Raw genomic sequence first — 9,241 nt, 5'->3', positions numbered from 1 at the left:
GACCTACACTGCTACATTCGTAGTAACCGATTATCTGATATGTGTCGGCTCTGGAGTTGTCGGTGCCGGTCATAATTTGTTGTTTTCGCCAGTTGTACAGTCAGATTTGTGTAAGCTTAACAGTCACATACAGTCGTGTGGTGGCGCTTTAAAAAACACGATTTCGGGGGTCTATCAGCCAAGGTCTGATTTCGGGAAGCATCCAGCTGCCCGGAGAGGAGACCTTGGCAAGCGAAGATGCTGCAAGCAGTGCCCAGAGTTGTCGCCAGCGGATTTTGGTACAACTTGTGCGCATGCATTTACTAATGAACAAACCACTGTTGTTGGCGCCGCTTGAATGTGAGTACAATCAAAGTGCGCAGGCGCTTCCAAATGAACAGCGCTGCCGCTGCCGGGCCAGTGAGCTAGCTGTAGTTGTAGGTGTCGGCTTTTAAGTTGTAGGTGTCGGGTGATAAGTTGTAGGTGTCGGGTGATATTCTACAGTTGTCGGCTCTGGAGTTGTCGGTGCCGGTCAAAATTTTGTTGTTGTCGCCAGTTGTACAGCAAGATTTGTGTAACAGTTGTCGCCGCTGCATTCCTATGTAATTTTGCATTGGTTTGACTGTTGTCGCCGGGGGTCCCAAACGGCTTTCCATATATGGAAGCCATTCGGGACCCCGGCGACAACTGTCAAACCAATGCAAAATACATAGGAATGCAGCGGCGACAACTGTTAAGCTTACACAAATCTGACTGTACAATTGGCGACAACAACAAAATTTTGACCGGCACCGACAACTCCAGAGCCGACAACTGTCGAATATCACCCGTACACCTACAAGTTAACACCCGACACCTACAACTATACAGCTAGCTCACTGGCCCAACAGCGGCAGCGCTGTTCATTTGGAAGCGCCTGCGCACTTTGATTGTACTCGATGCCGCTGGCGACAACTCTAGTCAATTCAAGCGGCGCCTACAACATAACAGTGGTTTGTTCATTAGTAAACGCATGCGCACTAAGTTGTACCAAAATCCGCTGGCGACAACTCTTGGCACTGCTTGCAGCGGCGGCGACAGTGCTGCTCATTGGTAGGCGCATGCGCATTTAGCTTATACCAATACCGCTGGCGACAACAAAGATGATATGAACGTGAAACGCTGTTCCTTACGAAAAATTTTTACGGTCCCTGAGGCGACAACCCTGAGTCTACAAGAAAGGTGAGAGCGGTCGCCAGCCCAAGTGATACGGTACCGCCCGTGTACACCGCCATGTATTTAAAGTCGGGGTCAAAGATGTGTACTCGTTGCTGTACGAAACGTCAACGATTTCATTTTAATGTGAGAGCACTTCAAAAAGCAGTATAAATGGCGGCCAAATATATACGGATGCGTGTGGAGCTGACACTATGGAGGATATAAGATGGTCGCTTTTACTGCCACGTAGCGTCGTTATGACGTTCACCGATGTAACCTTTGACCTAACACGAGACTCAGAGTGTAGAACTTGCAAGCTTGAAAGGCAAAGGAGCTTTTCACAAAATTCACGGAAGTTGCAAAAAAAGCAAGCCAAACTAGCTTCCAAAGGCAAGAAGAAGTAAAGATTCTTTTCTAACAAAACCACCCGGCCTTTTTCAAGGCCACCACATCCTCCAAAAAGAGAACTACCGTTAAACTCAACCATGTGTCCGCCACCGCACACACCTAAACATAAAAAAGCAAACAGAAAATTCAACAAACGAAATAAGGCTTCTCAATCAAAAAAGCGAGAAGCCAGAATCGTAAAAAACGACACATTGCCCGTAAAAACAAACGAAAGGTCAAACAAAACAAAGAACTGAGAAAGAATCTCAGATTCATTAAAAACCTTTCAAATCAAACTTTAACAAATGTTGAAATCAAAGCATTAGGCAAAGGCTTGAAATTTATTCCCACTCCAAAATGCCCGAACAGAAAAACTCTTGTTCGTGACATGAACAAATTTATTCGCATCATGAGATTGCGTTACATTATGAGAAACAAACAATCTAACAGACATCCGTTCAAAGATAAATCCACGTGGACACCACGAACGACGGATAATCACAAACTGGAGAACTATCTCGAAGCAACTAAAATTGAGATAGCGGAAATTCCTTTCAGAACCCCTATCAAAATCCACATAACTAGAGCTGAGAAAAATGCTCTGAACAATCTGTCCAAAAACAAACAACTCACTGTAAAGTCCTTCGATAAAGGAAGAGGGATAGCAATTATGCTCGCACATGCAACAACACGGACTTCATTGAAAAGGTCAATTTTTTCACACGCAAACTTCAACAACGAGATTTTAGAAAAAAAGAATGATATATCTCATATCAAGAAAGATGTTAATCTCACAAATCGTCAACGATACCTCACTAATAAAGATAAGGGAATGACATAAGAACAAAACTGGTTTACACAACGACACAACTGTTTGAAAATGACATTGAACACTGATATTTTTTACATTTTTTTGCATGATCAGTGTTTGAGTCATAATATTCAACAACCAAAAATAACAAAATTTGGGGAAAAAAACATCAAATTGCTTGTGCCGGCAAAGAATGCATAAGAATAAGGTTTCCAAATTTTGCTAATTTCTGGTGCATTGTGATTTTCACTTCTGTCTGTTATGACAATTTTCTTTTCTCGGGCCATAACAGGATCAATTTTTTTTCTTCTATCTCACCTGGTGACAAAATTTTTTTTCTCAAAATCCTCCATACCCCCAGAAATCAAATGGTTCTCCCCTAAAATCTTTATTGCAATCGTATACCCTTATTATTATTATTAATATTATTATATCTTTATTTCAGATTATAAAAATCCATAGCAAAACAACAATACATTTTAAAATATACGCTTACTCCAAATCCTCCAAAGTGCACTCTGTGATAACACTGATAAAGATAAAACACTCACCACAAGCGGGTTACTTGAGAGGTGGAGTCTGCTCAGAAAACTAAATGATTTTTTCCGAAGGATTTCATCAAAAGTTAAGATCGAAAGACTGACAAACATTGCACTGTTACTCTGAATAAAAGAATGTTTAAAACCAGATAACTTACGAAAAAAATGGGAGTAAGCTCGTCTAACTGCATTAAACGTACATAAAGAAAACGTACTCCACAAGTAAGAGCAATAAGGGATATCACAAAAGACAGAAAATAAGTGACATTTAACAGAAAGAGACGCGAATTTAAAATCACGAATTATAGCATTGCCACGAACATAAAATTGCCGAGTCTGAGCCTGAATGTCCTCATTATCCCTAAGGTCACAAGTGATTAAGTGACCGAGGTATTTATAAACACTAACATAATTAAGCATTTTACCATTAAGATAAATTGGAACTTGTCTAAGCTTACGAATACTTGGTTGAATTATACGTCATACAAACTGTCTTTTGCTCATTGAAAAATATTGAATGGTTTGTCACCATAATGACCACATATATCAACAAGCATCTGCTGGCCATAGGCTCCAGTAGAAATAATAACTAAATCGTCAGCATAAATCAAATGATTCACCTTATAGTCACCAATAAGGCATCCATAGGGAAGTGTAGAGAGATTCTTACTGATATCATCCAATAGACGGTAAAAAAAGAAAGGTGACGTAATGCCGCCCTGTTTTACCCATTCTTTGAATGAAAAGATTCAGATAGTAACCCATTCCATCTCACAACAAAGTCTTGATACTTATACATATATGACAAAATCTTAATGAGATAAGGCTTAACACCCCTTTGCAATAGTTTAACATACAGAATATCATGACGAACATAGTCAAATGATTTGGATGCATCCATAAAGGTGATGAAAACAGGAGTATTGCAACGTTTATAGTAATTCAAAATTTCTTTCAAAACAAAAATTGACATATCAGTACCATGGACTGGTTTAAACCCAAATTGGTGATCAGTGGTTGTTAAACATTCCATACGGCGATTTAACCAGACCCTTTCGAACAGTTTGGAAATTGTTGTTGCAGCAGTGCGTGCAAGGTATACCTTGCTGGTGCGTTCGTTGTTGACTTTGTCAAATTTAATCCGGTGATAATCTGGTGAGAGGGTCCACATATTAGTAATTTACCCTTGATTACTTTGGCTAATTAGGCACTCAAACTTATCAGATAATAGACGCAGCATGTTGATAAAACGTAAACGCAAGTTGTCAAGGGCAGTGCTAAGTTAAGACCGAAACACCAAAGGTTGTAGCATATATCTTTATTAGCGATACAATGAAACACCTACCGACCCCTGGGGACGTACATGTAGAGAACGCCCTGTGCTGCAAGCAGGGCCCAGTGTTGCCGCCGCGCCAGCGGCATTTGGTATAATGTAAATGCGCATGCGCCTACCAATAAGCAGCACTGTCGCCGCCGCTGCAGTTTGTCGCCAGCGGATTTTGGTACAACTTAGTGCGCATGCGTTTACTAATGAACAAACCACTGTTGTAGGCGCCGCTTGAATTGACAAGAGTTGTCGCCAGCGGCATCGAGTACAATCAAAGCGCGCAGGCGCTTCCAAATGAACAGCGCTGCCGCTGCCGGGCCAGTGAGCTAGCTGTATAGTTGTAGGTGTCGGCTTATAAGTTGTAGGTGTCGGGTGTTAACTTGTAGGTGTCGGGTGATATTCTACAGTTGTCGGCTCTGGAGTTGTCGGTGCCGGTCAAAATTTTGTTGTTGTCGCCAGTTGTACTGCCAGATTTGTGTAACAGTTGTCGCCGCTGCATTCCTATGCAATTTTTCATAGGTTTGACTGTTGTCGCCGGGGGTCACGAACGGCTTTCCATATTACCGGCTGAGCCAACTTGTATTCGTTTGACAAAGCATGTATTATACGATTAGTTATAAACCGTTTCAGATGTGTCCCATGGTAACCAAGAAACACCACTTAGGGACTGGTCAGTTTCTTCAGCCGGGGGGGGCGGTGGATTCATGGGGGGGTGTCACCCTGTTTTGACTTTGGTGATGGGGGGGGGGGTCTCCTTGTTTTGAAATGCCCAATAGGGGGGTCAGTGTGTTTTTGAATTTTGACACAGGCTCATCATTGCCTAAAATGCTAGTGTCAGCCACAAATTCATCATTCAGTTGTATTTTCGGCGCCTGTAACTTTAATAATCAGTCATATTTTTCAGCACACCCAACTTTAACATATCAAGCATACATACATCAGAGATATCTGTATGTTCAATATTTTTTAGCGTGCTCTTCAAGCTCATTACTTTAATATATATCAGACATTTTTCAGCATGCCGTTCAGGTGCATGACTTTAATATACAAGGCATATATATCAGAGATATCAGGATGTTTCATATTTTTCGGCGCGCCCTTCGGGCGCCATACTGTAATAAATCAGAGATATCTTGATGTTTGCTAAGTGAAAGTGTACCATTATGAAATCTGCATTTCATATGAAAAGGATGACAAATTTCTGATACTTTTCTGTTCTCTCTATGAGAATTCAGTATGAGAAAGCAACATGCACAAATATTTCACAATATATATTTGATACAGTGACTTATTTTAGAGATAGAAAAATGACAAGATATCTTTCCTTCTCATTGATGCAATTATTTTCCTTTGTGTCACAGGTTTTCTGTAGAAAGATGCTTTTTATGGACAAAATAACAGTTAAAAAGGCAGTTTTTGTCATTATTAGCTGTGCTTTTATGGTTTCAATGTTACAAGAAAAGGTCCTCTCAGACACTGTACACATCAGATTTGGCTAAAAAAGCTCTCTATGGCTCCTCAGGAGATTTAATTGGATGGTTGGCAAGTCTTACACCCATCAAAGTTTTTGATTCACTGCCTTTTCCTCTTTGATATTAATGATTGACATCCATTTCTTTACAACAGTTCAGGACATCTGGTTAAGCATAGAAACTGTAAATACATTCAAAGCTCATTCAAAATAAAGCTCATTCAAAATGTACTGTATTCAAACTTTAAGATTGACACTTTGAAATTCCTATCTTACAACTGACATGTCAACAATTTCATTAAAACATAGAATGACTATTTAAAATATAAATATATGTAAAATGTAAATAATATATATATATATATATATATATATATATATATATATATATATATATATATATATATATATATATGTATATATATATATATAATTTTTTGTCCACCTTTTGCTTTATCTATGTCGTGCGCCGGGGGGGGGGGGGTCACCTGTTTTCAAAGTTTGGATAGGGGGGGTCACCCTGTTTTCAAAATTTGGAATAGGGGGGGTCAGCCACTTTTTGACGTCGGCAAAAAATAATCCACCCCCCCCCCCCCCCCCCCCCCCCCCCCCCGCCAGGCCGAAGAAACTGACCAGTCCCTTAGACCTACTAATGGTGCTGGTTTAGGGTTAGCCCTGCGTATATTTCTGTGTGTTCCCGGCGTTATACAGCCTCTACCACAGCCCTGCAACGTTCCATGGAGATAACTGGGGACTCTGCGGTCGGGATCCGGACCGCAAGAAAAAAAGGTCTCTTTGGCCGAAATTCTGCTCTATCAGGCAATTGCCTTGTATTCTTGTGACTGGAATCTAGTGTCACATCCCAATGGCAATACATAATATTTGAAGGCAATAAAGAACATGATGTCATCTTGTCTCCATGGTGATTTCAATGATGACTTTTTGTTTCTTTCTTTCAAACGGCATTGCTTTTTGAAGTACACTTTGACGGTTGATTATAACTTCATACGCCGGTGTTGCACAGTATTGAGGGCGCTGAGGCGACTTGTCTGGCTGACCGCGATATGGAATGGTGAACGATTTAACACAAGTCAGTTATATAAACTTGCTTTTCTAGAGGTCAACATAAGAAATGCCTTGCTGACAGGTATCGAGTGAATCTCTATCATGTGTCTAGAGGTTTCAAGGATGGAGCATGTGTCAGTCTATTCCTGGTTTGGAGAGATTTTGCGATGAGTTGGAGAATTGTAAGTTGTGGGAATTCGTTCTTTTTATCCGAATCGTAGGGGGAGAGCAGACTCCAAAAGCGTTTACATCCCGTCCTTTGGTATGATTTTCCATCTGGATATCTGAGAACGTAGATGTAATTTATATAAGCATCGGGTGATATTTGACATCTACAGATATTCTAGTCCTGAGTACATGTACATTTTGTTTCAAAGCAGCGCCTTGTCAGGCTTTTTTCTCACTGAAATGAGGGTATTTCCGTGATCAAAGGTGACATTGAGTTTTACATTATTTTCTTAATTTTTATTTTTCTTTTATTTTCCAGTTTTAGACCATGGTGACATTATGCATTCCTAATAATAGTATCATCAAAGAATCAAACACTTTACATTATCACTTGTAAAGGCCTAGACTTGGTTCAAGTCTGTGAATTAAAAAAAATAAAATCATTTATAATAGTTTCTCTTTTGTCTCTCCTATTTCGTACCAACCTATTTGGAATTTGGCAGCCCAGGCCAAGTTTTCCCAGCGATTGAATGCATGAGTCTGCGCAGTAGTGAGTTAGTTTCTGCCGGATTCACCTGATTCCGGGTGAAACTCCCTGTATAGCGTTCATTCCACTTATCGCGTCCACTCGACCCACGCGTTTCACAAGAAAACAAAATACAAACCACAGCATTCACTCCACCCAAACATTCACAAATCACAGACTTGAACCAAGTCTAGTAAAGGCCCGGCTACTGGATATACGAGGAAGGTCACAAGAAACACATTTCGGCCGAACTTTCACCAAGGAATCCCATTGCATCTTTATTCCAGACCAATTTACGATCTTCAACACGTAAAAGCTGTGATTAGTCCACGATTAAAGCATTTGATATTTTTCAGTCTTATCGACTTTGCCGACCCGCAGTGTTTGAAAATGTTTAAGTGCTTCTGACATAGTCCATTCAAATAAAGTCATAAACAGTTCTGCTTATCGGCTCAACGTCGTGTCGTTATCAATTTTGATTATAATATCACAATTGGAACAATGTCCGCTTTCAACAGCCAAGGTGTTTAGTAGGCTTGCGTTGAGGTTATCAAAAGGCGTATTGTCAGCACATGTATGACTAAGTAAATACTGCTCTGCTAATTTTAAACTGTGTCAATGTTTTGTTGAATGGCTTGCTGGGGTAAGCCGTCTGCAGAGTTATCCTTTCTATTACAGCGTAATATCGTGTGCTCTCCTCAGTTACATTAATGTCGAGGTCAGAAGCTGACATTGACTTGGTTGAAGTGGTTGAGTGTGTAACATAAAGTCATTTCAGCAAGGTTTTGACGCATTAATGAGAGGGTAGTGGATTTGAGCACGCATACAGTGGACGAGATTGACATTATGTTTCTACCTTATCACCACTACATCGTGGTCATAAACAAAGTTAAGATAACACTACTAAATCGCATTTTCTAAATCATTAATTATTCAGGAGGTCACAATCGTATTCCATGTAACTTTCGAACACAAAGCAAAAGCTACTTAGAAGGTCAAACGTCAAAGTAGACGATATAAATAACTTTGAAGTGTTTTAAAGTCACCGTTCGCGATCCCTTGGATCGCCTTTGTTCTAGTCTGTAAGAGGACTATGGAGATGTGATAGTCTTTTGTTTTCCATTGAAATTGTAATGTGTTGGTTAAATTTCCTGATGAGAACAATCTGGTACCAACATAGGCTTTTTATCTTGTTGCAAAATGTGGTACAATGCTGTACCTACTTCAAGTTTCCCTAATCCGGCTGCAGCGTCCTTTCTGACATAGCGAATTCGGCATCTGGAATTCGAACGTCTAGAAGCATGCACAATTCTTGGAGAAAAAATGACTGGTACAGCTAATATGTCCACGCTGCATTCATAGATGCCGTACGGCTGCTCGCTTCGTGCGCAGCGCAGCCATTCGATCCAGCACTTTTTTGTTATCTTCATAAACGTTTCGTGAATGGCTGAAGATATTTTTCACAATCCGGAAAAAAACACTGATAATTTTACAAACTCCAGCCTTCCTATCACATCTACCGTTTTACGTCGTAAATATCACTAAAACATGTGTAGTCACCTTAATGTTTTAACAGTTCGTGAAAGTATACCACAACCCATCCTGAAGAGGAGTGACCAAACAGCGGAGTAATATCAACAACCGATATGGTTAACATCACTCCTAAGTAACAAACTTTTCATGAGTACTGCAAGGAGAAAGAATGATCAACTGTTGTTTTTGTCGCTAATTTCGGAATGTCGCGAGGAAAACGATCATGACCGAAGACTGA

This window comes from Ptychodera flava, unplaced genomic scaffold, assembly GCF_041260155.1.
Source record: "Ptychodera flava strain L36383 unplaced genomic scaffold, AS_Pfla_20210202 Scaffold_75__1_contigs__length_567515_pilon, whole genome shotgun sequence".
Taxonomy (NCBI): Eukaryota; Metazoa; Hemichordata; class Enteropneusta; family Ptychoderidae; genus Ptychodera; species Ptychodera flava.
This window is presented reverse-complemented; position numbering follows the sequence as displayed.